Source organism: Diceros bicornis, chromosome 17, assembly GCF_020826845.1.
Source record: "Diceros bicornis minor isolate mBicDic1 chromosome 17, mDicBic1.mat.cur, whole genome shotgun sequence".
NCBI lineage: Eukaryota > Metazoa > Chordata > Mammalia > Perissodactyla > Rhinocerotidae > Diceros > Diceros bicornis.
Window position 1 is genome coordinate 59590778 of NC_080756.1, and position 17068 is coordinate 59607845.

Below are 17068 nucleotides of genomic sequence, written 5' to 3' on the forward strand. Positions count from 1 at the left end.
TCCCATTTTCTATTTTGTATGAGTGTGCATCATTTTTTTTAATTATCATTTTATTTGGGGGTCTCAGGAAGAAAAGGCAATGAATGTATGTGCTCAGTTAGCCAGCTTTAATTAAAAAAATCCTAAATGTAGGTTAAAAAAAAAGATATCTGAGGCAGAGTAGGAAATAAGAAAAAACAACCAGTGGAATGGCAAAAAAAAGAAAAATTCTGAGTCTGTGATATTGACAGTATTCCTGTGTATATATAACTTAGTGCATAGCATCTCAAACTCTCCAGATCTACACATTTTAGGGCTATGATGGATCTCAGACATCTAGTTCACACCTCATTTTACAGTTAAGAAAAGTAGGACCGAGAAGCAAAGTGATTTCCCCAAGGCCGCATAAGTAGAGAGTGGCAGAATGAAAACTAGAAGGATATGACTTCCACTTTATTATTTTTTTTACCTCACCACTCTGCTGGGGAGTAACAGGACCGGCACATCAGCGGCCAGATGAGAAAGATCCTGAAAAACAGTCAAAGAGGGATGGCTTTTCCTGGGCCAATAGCTAGATGCCCAAGAAAATGAAATATTTCAGGTTGCTTATTTGGGAGCCATATAGTCAGTCTCCTTCTCTGGCAGCAGCCTAACAATTGGTAGCCATATGTTGAATGTGCTGAAGGGGGCGACTGTACAGCAGGACAGGGACCTGCAAGAATCCAAGTGTGTGGTGATCCTATGAGGGAACAACTAGAAAGCCTGGGCAGGATGAAACAGTAGAATTTGGTGAAGAATGAATGTGAATACTGAGGAGAAACGGGAAAATGTTAGTAGGATTATGAGGGAGCGTAAACTGGTTAACTGCGGTGGCGGAAAGTAGGGGTAAAATGATGACTCAATTCCTTTCAAGGGCATTTTAAATTATTTCAATGAACACTGGAGCGCTGGGAATAAATACAATTCACATCACTCTTCCTTTCTTGGTTTAGAGATAGCTTATCGACATCCTTAATGGATGCAGTTACCCTCTTTGCATGGTTCCGACAAAAGAAAACCCGACTGCGATTCAGCACAAGAGAACTGGCTTGCCTGAAACAAGGTACCAGTTGCCTGGTAGACTTGCCTAGCTGTGGTGAGGACTCAGTAAGACACTGTAGCACCGCATTTGGCACATCGCAGGTACTGAACCTGCACATTAATTTCCGCCCACGCTCTCCTCTCCTGCGACAATCACTACAGAAAAACGACGCACACTGGCGTGGTTCTTCCACGACGCCTGAATTCTTTCCTTAGGGCCGTGTGGACAGTCCCGAGTACCTCAGATCATATTACTAGCTTCCGCGGCCAAAGCTAAGGGTGGGGAAAAATCCAACTTCCCTGGACAAAGGGTGCCCACTGCGGCCGCGGGCGCGCAACCGGGAACGTACTGACAGCCTTAGAGCTAGCCCCGACGGCGCCGGCGGCCCCGGGGTTTGTCTAACGGCCCCGGGAGGGAGGGGGTGGGGCAGCTCTAAGGTCTGGGAAAGCGACGACTCCGCTCTTCGGGCCTGGCCCGTCCACTTCCTACGGCAAGCAGAAGGAGACAAGCGCCGCCTTGCCTCGCTCCCACCTACCGCCTCTTCCCGAGCCGGCTGCGGCTCTCCCCTCCCGCGGCCTCAGGGGCCGCGTGTGTGTGTGTGTGTGGGGGTGTGCGTGCGTCTGCCCCGTGCCCGTTACTCTGCTTCGGCGCGCGGCCACCGCCGGGACCCTGCGTCACCTCGCCGCCCTCCCCTAGGAGGCGCCGGATGCCAGCGGGCCGCCGAGCCGTACTCCCAGGAGGCTGCCAGAGACAGAGGCGGCCCGGCCCGGAGGAGGCGGAGCTCGCGGCGCCTCGCGGCCGGGCCTGGGGGCGGTGCTAGGTGTCTCGCGCAGGGGGCGGGGCGCGGTGACGTCTGCGGGCGCCGGGGCCGTACTGTGGCTGTGGTGGTGGGGGCGGCGGCGGCGGCGCCCGGGCGGTAGCAGCAGCCGCGCTGAGGAGGGTGAGACGGCTGCGGTGGCGGCAGCTCGGAAGTCGGGTGGGCCCTAGAGCTTCCCGCCTTCGCAGGCGCTGAGGCTTTTGCCTTTTCTTCGCCTGCCTCTCCCTCACGGCCCTGGGTAGGGCAGGGCAGCGCGCCCCCGGGCAGGGGCGGAGCTGTAGGTGAGGCTTCGGGACCCCCTCCCCCTCCGCTCCCTGCCGGGGGGATGGGGAAGTCCGGGAGGGGCGGGCCCCACCCCAGCCCACCGGGGGGCTCCACCCGGCCGGGCTCCGGGTTTGGACGGGAGCTGAGGCGATAGATGTGGGGAACCCGGGGCGGGAGGTGGGAGACGGGGGCTCTGGGCGCTCGGAGAACCGAGCGGGGAAGGTTTATGAGGCGTGATGTTGCGGGCGAGGTAGTGGCGAGATGGAGGAATTGGGGAGCCATGAGGAGGTTGGGGTGCGGTCAGGGTAGATCTGGGTTTAGGTGATTGATGTAAAATGTTGAAAGAGGTGAGAATTCTTTTTTTTTTTTCCCTCTGTGTAAATGGTAAGATAGGAGGTGAAGGGTTGTATTTCAAAAAGGTGAGCTGTGGATGTTGCCTTTGAGGCATTTGGAGAAGCGATTGCACTCGGTCTGACATTTCTACTTTAGGGTTTTGGTTATTTTTCTTTTTATCATCCTGGCGGGGGGTGGGTGGGTGAGTCCCGGGGGGAGGAGAATCTCTCTGCTTTTGGCTCGGAGTGGGTAAATTATGAGCGTGGATGGATTTGAAGTTTTAGACCCTTCAAGAAGAGTGATATCTTGGGTTGACAACTTCATTCTGGCAGCAACATAAAGGAATAGGTCCCATTACACTTAGTTCCTTAAAGGTGTTATCTTCCAGTCTTTTTTCTGTACCTGAAAGGTCTCTTTATACCATCTCTTTTACTAGCTTTATTCTGGTCCCTTACGAGAAGGCCTGAGAATCAAGTGGTTGCTTTGGAAGACACATTTCTGAGTAATAGTTGCAGGTGGTTGTGGTTGACTGCTTTGGATAGATAAATGAACAATTTGAACAGTTCTGTCGAAGCCAATTATATGAAAAATGCTTAAATGTTTTAAAGCACTGCTGTCTTTTACAGCTTGTTTTTCAATAGACCTGATGTTAGACATTTTAAGTCTTCAGCACTTAATTATTTGAGATTATTTTTATTTCTCAATTGCAGATGTCTTTATTAGACACTTTGAAAATGAAGTGGAATAATTTTTTTTTTCTGGTAGACCTCTCAATTTCTGAGAAGTGTTCTTGGAGTCAAGGGCTTTTAAAATGCTCTTTAATAACATTTTTGGGGGCATGTGTCTGTCACTTCATAGGGAGATGTTACTACAGTAAACAGCGTTCAGTGTTCTTCACATCAGTGTTTCACAACTTAGCACATCAAATCAGAATCTTCTTTTCTGGACTCCTGCTCCCTATTAGGTTATACTATCTAATAATCACTGACCTTACCTATCAGTGTCATTTGAGCTATTTCTTGCTCAGAAAACAGGTCATGTAATGAACATGTATTATGTAATGGATGGAAGTAGGCATGACTCTCAATAATTCATTTATGGAGGAAGAGAAACCGTCATGAAATGGAATTTAAGCAGTGACTTTCCCAAGGCTTACTCAATTTATTTGGGAACATAGCCAGAGAAGTGCTTTCCTGTCACCCAAGAGAGAAATATACAGATGTGAGTGTCAGTAGTTGCAGATCATTGCCTTTTTTAACATGCCTACTTAATGAGCAGACTATTATCTTCTAGCAAATACTTCTGCTTGAAGAGACTTATAGGAAGCAGATGATATAATAGCTATTAAGTGAGAAAGGGTGTGGTCCAATTTGTAATTATAAATAAAAGATTTAATTAACTGTATTCAGACAGATCAAATTATAAGTTGGTACAATGAATAGTTTTGATTTGGGATTACTTTGATGGAAAAATTAAAGTTCATATGTCTAGTTTTGACTTTTAAATTTTACTGTGATTTAATTGGGTACACGAGACAAATTCGAACTAAGATACTGGGTGAAACTTGGTGCGTATATTGCTAAAATGACATTTGCATGGCTGACTGTGGGATGTTATTCTTCTTGTAGGAATGAAATATATGATTTGAGGGAAAGTGTAAGGTAGAAGTGATCTATTTCTCTTTAGAATTTTTTATACCTAAAAAACCCGCTACTTTTTATCTTTCAAGAAATGTCACTTTTTAGTCGTTACTCTGATATCCTTGTTGAGTCTACTCAGGTGTTCCTTTTTTTAAATTACTAAATTAAGATAAATATGTCAGTCTGTTAATTCAACATTAATACTGAAAACAATTGAAGCTTTTAGCAACAACTGCTCCTCCTCTACGATATGTTTATGCTTTTAGAACTAGTATAAGAGCTGTTAAATGTGTGTTTTACACATAGTGTATCAAAAATATTGATGGAGAAAGACCAGGAATGAAGTATTTTGGTTAATCAAATAATAACCAGTACATTGATTATCAATTTTAAGAGAAATATAATGTAATAAAGTAAACTTAGCATAAAGGTTATGTGGAATATGATTTTTTTTCTATGGCTCTTCAACATCTGAGCCTTAGGGCATTGATTCATTCATTTATTCATTCAACAGTAATTTATTATGGTTCCAAGTACTTTTTTAGACATTGGGGATACAGTAGTGAACAAAGTTGACAAAAATCCCCACCTTCATGGAACTTACCTTCTAGATACCTCTGGGGAAGTAAAGAGGAACCCAGCAAAGGAGAATGATAAGAGGTCATTGAGTTAGCAGGAAAACCAGGGGCGTGTGATGTACGAGAAGTGAAGGAAAGGAAGTTTCAAGGAGGAGGGAATGATCAACTGTGTCATTGTTTAAAGATGTGTCAGAGTGTTGGGTAAGAGAGAATTCTGCTTGATTATAATGTCTAGTAACAGAGAAATGACTAAATGCTTTTCAGTGGGAGATGAGACAAATGTAAGAATCTTTCAGTTTTTTACTTCCCTGGAGTGATTTTTTAAAATATATTTCATTCTTTATTCTTTTCAGAACAAAATAGGCAGCCTGGGAATGTTTACTAGTATTAAGGAGAGATATGACTTGGTTGTTATTAATGTTATGTATACTTATTTTTTTAAAATCAGAAGATGTAAAAGAGTACACAGGGAAAAGTAAGTCTCTCCTGTCCCATCCAGTTATTCTTGAAGGCAGTCATTGTTTTCAATTTCTTGTTTTTCTTAACCAGTGAAATTTTTGCAATAATATGGTATTTAGCTATTTTAAAATGCCTAAATATAACAAGTATTTTATCTTCTAGGTATTTTTTTTGCATCTTTAATATTTGTTTTCATAATTTAATTCTAGCTACCTGTAGGTGTTTTGTTTTTGTTTTATAACAGCTTTATTGAGAGATAATTCACATACCATAAAATTCACCCATTTAAAGTGTACAATTCAGTTTTTTTGGTGCAACCATCGCCACAATCAATTTTAGAAAATTTTCATTGCCCCAAAAAGAGCCCCAAACCCATTAGCAGTTACTCCCCTGACCTTTGGTTTTTAAGTTTTGTTTTGCATATTGTGTGGGAAAAATGTTTGTGAAATACTTTTGTTACCAACTAAATGGCAATGAAGCCATTTAATGTGTACTATTAATATTCTCTCATTGAATTGAAGCATAAGTTTTTGTAAAAGTCAAATTAGATAATGTTTTATTTGGTTGAGTGAATAGTTGTGAAATGATTTAATTATCTAACCATCTTCTTTTTATTTTTCCTTCATTTATTAAGTAATTTTGAGTACCTTTTGTGTTCCAAGTTTTGGGCTAGGCCAGATGGAGTCCATGATAAATAAGGGACAGGGTCTCTTATTCTTAAGGAGTTTCATTCTAGTGGGAGAAGAGGAAAAGTTAACAGGAGTTTGTGGTCTGCGGTGATAAGTGCTTTAATAGGTAACATACAGCATTCTGCATCAGCTCATAGGATAGATCCCTAAACTGGATTGTGGGTAGATCTAAGATGAGATCTTAAGGATAAGCAGGATTTGGCCAAATGAAAAGGATGCAAGCAGAGGAAACAGCATGTGCAGAACCCAAAGGCAAGAAAGCTGTAGGGCAAATTGAGTGATCTGAAAATAGTTTGGTCTGGCTGGAATGTTGAGTGCTAGCATGAGGTGTTGGTCTCACTCCTCCTTTTTGTTAAAAAGTGTGCCTTAAAAAGGCAAAATAATTACATTATTAATGTGCTTACACTCTCTACAGATTGCTGTCACTTCCTAGCAGTATAACTTTGAGTAAGTTACTTTATTGTCTAAAACTCAGTTTATTCTCATTTTAAGGATGAGGAAGTTATAGTCCCACTTCATGTGATTGTTCTGAAGAATAAATGAGATAATACTCATAAAGCTTTTAATAAAGTCCTTAGAATATAGTAATAACTCAATAAAAATCAGCTGCACTGACGACGACAATAGGGTGATAGTGATGGTGATTACGATGTTGGTGATGATGATGCCTGATGTATGGAATTCCTTAGGATGTTATGGAGCCCCAGAGAGTTCTCAGGAGAGTGGAGGATGACACCTGTCATTTTAATTTTTTTCTGGGAGGAAGGAAGTGAGTACTAAAAACCTTAGACCAGCGCTGTCCAATAGAAGTTTCTGTGATGGTAGAAATGTTCTCAATCGTCACCATCCAATACAGTAGCCACTAGTCACATATGCCTATTGAACACTTGAAATGTGGGTGGTGTGACTGAGTAACTGGATTGTTAATTTTACTAAAATTAATTTAGGTGCTGGCCTGGTGGCGCAAGCAGTTAAATGCGCGCGCTCTGCTGCCGCAGCCCCGGGGTTTGCTGGTTCGGATCCCGGGCACTGCTTGGCAAGCCATGCTCTGGTGGCGTCCCATATAAAGTGGAGGAACATGGGCACGGATGTTGGCCCAGGGCCAGTCTTCCTCAGCAAAAAAAGAGGAGGATTGGCAGATGTTAGCACAGGGCTGATCTCCTCACAAAAAAAAAATAAAATTAAATTAATTTAAATACCCACTGTGACTAGTGGCTATTGGACAGCACAGGTATGCATTTATAGATTGATGAATCTAATATTGAATTCTGGCAATGTTTTAGAATAGATTATTTGAAAGGTAGTTTTAGAAGCCTTGTCAAGGAAAGTAGTGATCACAGCATGGGTTCACTAGGTCCCATTAGACAATAATTCTAGTTTCCTAGAATTGACATGGTTCCTAGACTGATAAATAAAGGAAATGTGGTAGTTATAATGTATCTAGACTTCAGCTAGATCTTTTCATGCTGTCTTTGTGGAAAATATGAAAAAATAAGTCCTAGATTTTATGAGAACAGGGACTATCTGTCATGTGTTCTCTACTGAGCAAATACTAGATACTTAATAAGTATTTGATGAATGAATGGATAATAATACAATTAAGTGAATTCACAACTGAGTGTGAATGGCTATACCCAGAGAATAGAGAGTTGCTTACTGAGGATGATACCTTTGAGGAACTGGTGTTAGATGACTCATCCATGTGTGTATTGAAATGACCCAGGAGTGGTAGCATAGAAGATAGTGGCAGTGGGAACTAGTTGCCAGTATAGCCTCACTGAGCGTGGAGGATGTCCAGGTGGTCATTAGCTGATAGTGAAGAGGTGGAGGTAGAAGATTATTGTTGAATAGCACGAGAATCAGAGTAACAAGGATTTTACGTTAGGGTTCAGGAATAATGGTCTGGAGGTGGCACTGAAACAAAGAAGGGTACCAGGCTCATTTCCCAGTATTGGATGTGGAGTGTGAGAGACTTAATAGCCTCCACTTTAAAGGGCTGCATGGGAAGGGGTGTCCTGGGAAAGCCAGTTTTCAGCCAAGGTGGAGAGGTAGTAAGAACTTTTGGAGGAGTTTCTTGATAATAGAATGGAGTTCCTTGAGAGTGTGTTTTTTCCGTCCTATAGGCTTCTTATTTTCGTCACTTAAACTTTAAAAAGTCTCTCATCTTAACAAAAAACTCTTCTCCAATTTCATACTTTCTCTCACTCTTGCTCTCTGCTTTACAGCCAGACTTTTTTGAAAGAGTTGTCTACATTTGCTATACATCTCCATTTCTTCACCTGTAATTTTTTTATCAACCCATTTCTGTCTTGTGCTGTCTCCGTAGTTTCACTGAATCTGTTTTGCTGCGATTATTAATGTCTTTAAAGCCAATGGCTATTTTTCTGTCCTCTTTTTTAACCTCGTAGCAGCTGTACTACATGTCTATTGATATGTAACGAATTACTCCCAAGCTTAAAACAAGAAACATGTATTGTTTCACGATTTCTGGGAGTCAGACATCTGAATGTGATGTGTCTGATTCAGGGTCACTCATAAGACTGCAATTAAATGTTGCCTAGGACTACAGTCACCTCAAAGCTTGACTGGGGGAGGGTCTGCTTCCAAACTCACTCATGTGGCCTGAGGTCCTTGTTGGTTGTTTGCTGAAGAAATCAGTCTCTTTGCCATTTGGGTTTCTGTGTAGGATAACCTGCCAGCCTTGGTGGTCTAGCGCTTAGGATTCCATGCTCTCACTGCCGAGGCCCGGATTCATTTCCCGTTCAGGGAACCATACCACCCGTCTATCAGTTGTCATACTATGACGACTGCAGTACTGCTGTGATGCTGAAAGCTCTGCCACTGGTATTTCAAATACCAGCACGGTCACCCATGGTGGACAGGTTTCAGTGGAGCTTCCAGACTAAGACAGACTAGGAAGAAGGACCTGGCCACCTACTTCTGAAAAAATTGGCCATGAAAACCCTTTGAATAGTAGTGGAACACCATCTGCTATGCTGCCGGAAGGTGAGGGTTCCACTCTCCTGTACACAGGGTCACTAGGAATCGGAATCGACTTTACTGGCACTAACAACAAAAATAGGACTCCCAACACGGCACCTTGCTTCTTCTTGATTGAGAGCTCTGTGGAGGAGGAAGGGAGATGTTAGCCAGAGTCTTTTTGTAACCTAATCTCGGAAATGATATTCTATTGCTTTTGCCGTATTCTGTTCATTTAGAAGGGAGTCACTAGGTCCAACACACGCAAGGTGGAATTCCATAAGAACATGAGTTCTACTAGGAGGCAGAGATCAGTCAGAGCTGTTTTCAAGATTGCCTACCACAGCAGCGTTTGACAGAGTTGGTTTCTCCTTCTTCTGTAAAACTCTGACTTCTTTTGCGATCTTCAGATCATGCTTCTATTTTTCTTCCTGGTTCTCTGGGCTCTCTTTCTCGGTCACCTTTGTTGATCTTTCTGTACCCATTCATTAAATGTTTGAATTTCTATGGATGATCTCATCTGCTGTTTCATTTTTCATCTGTATGCTGAGTATTCATTTTTCTGTCTTCAGCTTTTACCTCTCCCCTGAGTCTAAGGACCATTGTTACTCAATATTTTCATTTGGATGCCACTTAAACTCAGCACGTCCAAACTAAATGTGTGATTCCTGCTCTTCTCTGGTGTTCCTTAATTCATTAAATAACACTACCAGTTGCTCCAGCCAGAAATATGTGTAGTGTTCTTGATTTCTCCCACTCTTCCACCTTCCATTTTACTATTCCCTGTTAATTTTGTAAAAGTAATGCTGTCCAGTGATGGTGTGAATGTTTTTGTGAGGTAGTGCATCCCCTGTCAGGTTCCAAACATTGATTGAATGTTTGCTAGGTGATTTTAAGACTGTACCTGCCAGTCTTGAGATACTGTGTTGGTAGCTGTTGAAAGTTTTTAATTAGGAGACACATGATCAGAGCTGTGCTTTAGAGATATAGCAACTCTTGAACACATTAAAAAAAAAAAAGTCTTGGGGGCCGGCCCGGTGGCGCAAGCGGTTAAGTGCGCGCCCTCCGCTGCGGCGGCCCGGGGTTCGCTGGTTCGGATCCCGGGCGTGCACCGACGCACTGCTTGGCAAGCCATGCTGTGGCGGCGTCCCATATAAATAGTGGAGGAAGATGGGCACAGATGTTAGCCCAGGGCCGTCTTCCTCAGCAAAAAAAGAGGAGGATTGGCAGATGTTAGCACAGGGCTGATCTCCTCACAAAAAAAAAAAAAAAAAAAAAGTCTTTATTTTGTAGAGCAGTTTAGGTTCACAGCAAAATTGAGTGGAAGGTGCAGAGATTTCTCATAGACCCCCTACCCCCACACATGCATAGCCTCTCCTATTATCAACATCTGCTACTAGAGTGGTACATTTATTATAATTGATGAACCTTCATTAACACATCATTATCACCCAAAGTCCATATGAACTCTCATTTTTAGTGGTTCATCAAGAATGAAACTAAACCTTGTATTCCCTTTAATTTTCTTTATTATGGTGTGCTCTGTGATGAATAGGCAGTGATTTTCATCTGACAGGCCCTTCATGTGTATATATATATATATATATATATATATTTCATTTTCTCCATATTTTATTATTTTTCTTTTTTGTTTGAAAGTCCTTGTGTGGAAATTAGATAACTAATGGAAAAAACTTGTCTAACTTCAGTTGAACATCGCTGAAATTGTGAAAACATTTCAAGAAATAAAAGTTTGGACCTTAAACATAATTTTATATAACTTTTTTTTTTTTTGGCGAGGAAGATTAGCTCTGAGCTAACATCTGTTGCCAGTCCTCCTCTTTGTGCTGAGGAAGATTGGCCCTGGGCTAACATCTGTGCCCATCTTCCTCTTTTTTATATGTGGGACGCCTGCCACAGCATGGCTTGGTAAGCTGTGAGTAGGTCCACGCCCAGGATCTGAACCTGGGAACCCTGGGCCGCTGAAGTGGAGCGTGCAAACTTAACCACTACGCCACAGGGCCGGCCCCTTATATAACTTATTGGTTGAAGGAATCAGTTCCTCTTTGAAGCTCTTCTTGAATATAACACACATATAGAAAATATATAAAACAAATGTATAGGTTAACAACTTATGAAACAAACACTTACATAACCATCATGTAGGTCAAACATTAGGACCTTGCCAGCATTCCAGAAACTTTCTTTGCCCCTTCCCAGTCACAACCCACTCCTTCCCCCAAAAAGGTAACTACTGTCCTGACTTTTATGAGAATCATTTTCTTGCTTTTCTTTTTTTTTGTGAGGAGATCAGCCCTGAGCTAACATCCGCCAATCCTCCTCTTTTTTTGCTGAGGAAGACGGCCCTGGGCTAACATCCGTGCCCATCTTCCTCCACTTTATATGGGACGCCGCCACAGCATGGCTTACCAAGCAGTGCGTCGGTGCGCGCCCGGGATCCGAACCAGCGAACCCCGGGCCGCCGCAGCGGAGCGCGCACACTTAACCGCTTGCGCCACCGGGCCGGCCCCTCTTGCTTTTCTTTTATAAACCCATAGTTTAGTTTTGCCTGGTTTCCAGCTTTATGTACATGAAATCATATTGTAAAGATCTTTTTATGTTTTGCTTCTTTGACTCAACATTTTGGTTGTGAAATTTAAGATTTGTTGTGTGTAGGTGTAGTTTGTTCATTTTCATTGCTAAATAGTATTCCATTGTATAAATACACCACTATTTACCCATTATTTCATGATGGGTATTTAGGTTGTTTCCAGTTTTGGGACATTATGAATTATGCCGCTATGACCATTCTTGTACAAGAGTTTTGGTGCATATGTTTCTGATGCCTTCATAGCCGGGAGTGAAAGTGCTGCATGATAGAGTATGCATATGTTTAATTTTAGTAGATAATTTTCCAAACCATTTTCTTATGTTATTGTACAAACTTACATGCCCCAAAGTAGTATTTGAGACTTCTTTTTGTTGTATATCCTTGCCAATACTTGATATTGTCAGTGTTATTAATTCAGCCATTCTGGTGAAATTATTTATACTTCAAGGATACTTCATTTATACTATTTATAGTAGTATCTCATGGTTTTGGTCTGCTTTCACTGGTTACTAATGAAGTTAAATATCTTTATGTCTTTTGGTCATTTGGAAAACCTTTTGTGAAGTGATTATTCAAATATCTTGCTCAATTTTCTGTTTGTCTTTCTTGTTAATTGACTTATAGGAGTTACTGATATATTTTGAATATGAGCCCTTTGTTGGTTATTTGTGTTGCAAATATTTCCATTCTAATCTGTGGCTTGCCATTTTGCTCTCATAATGGTGTCTTTTGAAGAACAGGATTCTTAATTTTAGTGTAGTCCAATTAATGTTTTGCTGTGTGGTTAGTTCTCTCTCTGTTTTTTGTTTTTTTTGTGTGTGTGTGTGAGGAAGATTAGCCCTGAGCTAACATCCGATGCCAGTCCTCCTCTTTTTGCTGAGGAAGGTTGGCCCTGGGCTAACATCTGTGCCCATCTTCCTCTACTTTATATGGGATGCTGCCACAGCATGGCTTGAGAAGTGGTGTGTCTGTGCGTGCCTGGGATCTGAACCTGTGAAACCCGGGCCGCTGAAGTGGAGCGCGTGCACTTAACCTCTCCGCCACTGGGCCAGCCCCTATGCTTAGTGATATTTATGTCCTGTTTAAGAAATCTTTCCTTCCCTGAGGGCATAAAATTAGTCTCTTTTATTATTTTACAGAAGTGTCATTGCTATACCTTTTTCATATAGCTCTGTGATCTGCCTGTGATTGATTTGTGTATACTGTGAGGTAGAAGATGAGCTTTGTTTTTTCACCATATGGGTAGGTGATTTCTCAGCACCATTTACTGACAATTCCTTTGTTTTCTTCAACTGCTTTGTATAAGTTAAGGCTCTCTGTGCTGTTCCACTGGTTTCTCAATCTTGGTCCAGTGCCAGACTGTCTTAGTTATTGTAGCTTTGTAGTAAGCTTAATGCCTGGTAGAGTAAGTGCTTCCATCCTTGTTTTTTGCAAAAATGTCTTCTTTGACATTCAATGTCTGTCAGTGACTGTCATGGTCAGTAATCAAGACAGTGTAATATCAGCATAGGGATGGATATATGCATCAGTGGAATGGAATAGAGAGTCCAGAAATAAACTGACACATTTATGGTTAATTGATTTTCAACAAAGGTGCCAAGGTAATTCAATAGAGGGAAAGGTAGTTTTTTCAACGAAAGGTACTACAATAATTGGATATCAATGTGCAAAAAAATGAACTTAAAACCTTACCTCATAGGAAAAAATCTTTGAGACCTGGGGTTAGGAAAGGATTTCTTAGATATGACACTGAAGGCTTGACTCATAAAAGAAAAATATTGATAAATTGGCCTTTATCAGAATTAAAAAGTTTTGCTTTTTATTTATTTATTTTTATTTTTTTTGCAGATCAAGATTTGCCCTGAGCTAAATCTGTTGCCAGTCTTCCTCTTTTTTTCCTCCCTCCCCAAAGCCCCAGTGCATGGTTGTATATCCTAGTTGTAAGTCCTTCTAGTTGTTCTGTGTGAGCCACCGCCACAGCATGGCAACTGATAGATGGGTGGTGTGGTTCTGCAGCTGGGAGATGAACTTGGGCAGCTGAAGTGATGAGAGTGCCGAACTTCAACCGCTAGGCTATCAGGGCTGGCTCAAAAAGTTTAGTTTTTTGAAAGAGTCCATTAAGAAAATAAAAAAGACAAACCACAGAATGGGAGAAAATATTTGCAAATCATATATCTGATAAAGGATTTGCATCCAGAATATCTAAAGACATCTTACAACTAAATAAGATGCAAATAGCCTCCTACAAAATGGGCAAAAGATTTGAATAGGCATTTCACCAAAGAAGATAAACTGATGATAATAAGCCCTTGAAAAAGATACTCACCATCATTAGTCATTAGGGAAATGCAAATTAAAACCACAGTGTGATACCAGTACACACGCACTAGAATGGCTAAAATCAAACGATTGAAATACCAAGTGTTTGCAAGGATGTGGAGAAGCTGAGACTTTAGTACATTGTTGGTGGGAATGTTAAATGTTACAGCCATTTTGCAAAACAGTTTGGTAGTTTCTTAAATTAAACATATATTTACTGTATGTCCTCAACCATCTGACTTTATTTAGATATCTACCCAAGAGAAAAGAAAACATATGTTCAGACAAGACTTGTATGCAGATATTCATAGCAGCATTATTCATAATAGCAAAAGCTAGAAGCAGTTGAAAGGCATCAGCTGGCGAGTTGATAAACAAAATATAGAATGTTCATGCAATAGAATACTACTGAGCAATAAAAAGGAACTACTGATAAATTTAACAACATAAATGAAACTCAGAAATGTTTTGCCAAGTGAAAAAGCTGCCAGTTTATAATTTTACTTACATGGAATTTTTAGAAAAGATAAATCAATGGTTGCTGGGCCTAGAGGTGGGAGTGAGGATTAATTGCAGATGTACATAATGGAGCTTATTGAGATGATGGAAGGGTTCTAAAACTGGATTGTGGTGATGGTTGCACAACTGCGTAAATTTAATAAAACTCATCAAATTGTACATTTAAAGTGGATGAGTTTTATGGTATGTAAATTATGACTTAATAAAGCTGTTTAAAAAAAAGAATGTTTTGGTTATTCTTGGTCTTGTATTTCCATATACATTTTAGAATCAGTTTGTCAAGTTAAAAAGAAATTACGTTGGGGGTATGGCCCTGTAATGTAGTGGTTAAGTTTGGTGCACTCTGCTTTGGCAGCGCTGGGTCAGGGGTTCGGATCCCAGGTGCAGACCTACGGATCCCAGGGGCAGACTACACCACTCGTCAGCCATGCTGTGGCAGTGATCCATATACAAAATAGGGGAAGATTGGCACAGATGTTAGCTCAGGGCTAATGTTCCTCAAGCAGAAAAAGAGGAGGATTGGCAACGGATGTTAGCTTAGGGTGACTCTTCCTCAGCAAATAAAAAAGAAATTATGTCGGGATCCTGATTGAAATTACATTGCATTTATAGATTAATTTGGGTAAAATTACTTGTTGATAATATAATATTTAATCATTGAATATGGTATTTCCATTTATTTATGTTTTTTTGATCTCAGTAATGATTTATAGTTTTCTGTGCAATGTTCTTACACATCTTTTGTAGATTTAGTCCTAGGTATTTGATGATATTATAAATGGGATTTTATTTATTTATTTTTTTCCCCCAAAGCCCCAGTAGATAGTTGTATGTCATAACTGCACGTCCTTCTAGTTGCTGTGTGTGGGATGCGGCCTCAGCACGGCTGGAGAAGCAGTGCATCGGTGTGTGCCCGGCATCCGAACCCGGACCGCCAGCAGCAGAGCACGTGCACTTAACCGCTAAGCCTTGGGGCCAGCCTATAAATGGGATTTTAAAATAAATTTTATTTTCTATTTGTTGTTGGTATATGGAACAAAATTGAATTTAAATATTGACTTTGTGTTTTCCCAAAATCTTATGTATTCTGATAATTTTATCTATAGATTCTCTTGGGTTTCCTACTTATATAATCATGTCATTTGTGCATAATTACTGTTTTGTATTTTTCCTTGCAATTCTGACACCTTTTTCTTGCCTTACTTTTGCCTAGGATCTCTGGCATGTGGTTGAATAGAGTGGTGATAGGAGACATCCTTATTATTTTCCCATCTCAAAGGGAAATTGATGCACTTTTCACTATTAAGTATGTTATGGCCAAGCACACACACACACAAGACAAGGCAAGGCCAAGGCATAGGCCTGACTGGTTTGACTGATATACATACAATGAGCCCTTTAGATTTAGGCAGTTTATCACTTAGATGGGCAATGGAAAGACAAATAAGCCAAAGGTGCCAGCTCCCTGTGACCCTTGTCCCATAACCAAAAAGGATAACACCAAAACGAAAACATTGCTGATGACTACAGTGTGAGCTGTGAGATACCCTGTTGATGAGGAGCCTATTCTAATTTGCTGCTAAGGGGTTTCATATTCTGCAACTCTGTTCTGAGATGAGCAAGGCTGATTCTGATGCTTCATTGTAATCCAGACAGTGATGGGTTCATGACAGCCTCTAAGGGAGATAGGGAAGCGGTGGGAAATGGCCTGGTAGCGGATTCTTATAGGCCTCCCATCCTCTCCTGTTCTAGGGGAATCAAATAAACTGCAGGTCACTACATGTGGAACAGCAGAGCCATTCCCCTACAAATACTTGTTATTTGCTTTTGCACGTATCCTTTATTAGATTAAGCAAGTTTCCTTCTATTCCTGATTTGTTAAGATTTTTAATCATTAATAAATGTTAAAATCTACCTGATGCATTTTCATATCCATTGAGACAATCAGGTTTTTTTTTTCTTTTAACCTGTTAATGTGGCTAACTGCATGGATTTTCAAATTCATTTCTACTGGTTAAAGAACTTCTTAGCATTTTTTTCTTTTAAAAGCTTTCATTTATTTGAAAAAAATTGATAGAGACTTTCTTCTCCCTGGCTGCCTGTCTTATTTTCACCTTGTGTATATATATAATTTTCTCCTTGTATGTATAGAATTTACTGTTGCTGACCTTTTCAAGGAAGAAAGACTAATTTGAAGTTATGATTAATCAATATGAAGTATTAAAGATCTAAGAGACTCATAGGATTTCTTCTGAAACAAGAAGTAGCTATGTTTTACATCTTTTTGAGTACATTCCTTCCGATCGTTTAGGATACATCCTTTCAGATGCTACACAGGTGACTTCTACCTTCATGGGAATATTCATTCACTTTCATTAGTGGCAGGTAATTTTGAATATTTCAAATAGTTTTGCATCCGTTTTCTAAACTGCTGTCTTAAATTTAGGCTGAACCCTTGCTTGGTGTTTTTCTCCTCTGCGTAAGTAGAAAGAGTTATTGAAAGTAGAGTTATTGGCCGTTCCACTTGGTTTTTCTGTTGGCTTTTCTAGTGGTTTGCTGGTAGTAAATTTTATAGTATTGCCAAGTTTCTGAATCCATTCTGAAATAATTTGATTATTTATTCTTATGCTTAGGGCTTGATACTTCTTAATTTTAATTGAGTAGCAATTTTTATCCGTTCCTTGGTTGTTATTAAAAATAAGTTAATTGGGGGCTGGCCCGGTGGCATAACAGTTAAGTTCGTGTGTTCTGCTTCGGCAACCCGGGGTTCGCCAGTTTGGATCCTGGGCGTGGACCTACT

General features: G+C 40.7%; 1 protein-coding gene across 13 annotated transcripts in view; it reads left to right on the forward strand.

The window, feature by feature from the left end:
• Nucleotides 1–1977: 1977 nt before the first annotated feature.
• The window catches only part of ERC1 (ELKS/RAB6-interacting/CAST family member 1), a 544778-nt gene continuing 529687 nt past the window's right edge, over nt 1978–17068 (forward strand). For 12 of the 13 annotated variants that reach the window (XM_058559106.1, XM_058559105.1, XM_058559109.1 and 9 more), the window contains exon 1: nt 2023–2158. The gene's annotated coding sequence lies outside the window, so the exon portion shown is untranslated. Of the gene's footprint in view, nt 2001–2022; nt 2159–17068 lie in introns of those variants that run through there. The other variant, XM_058559107.1, reaches the window with a different exon arrangement.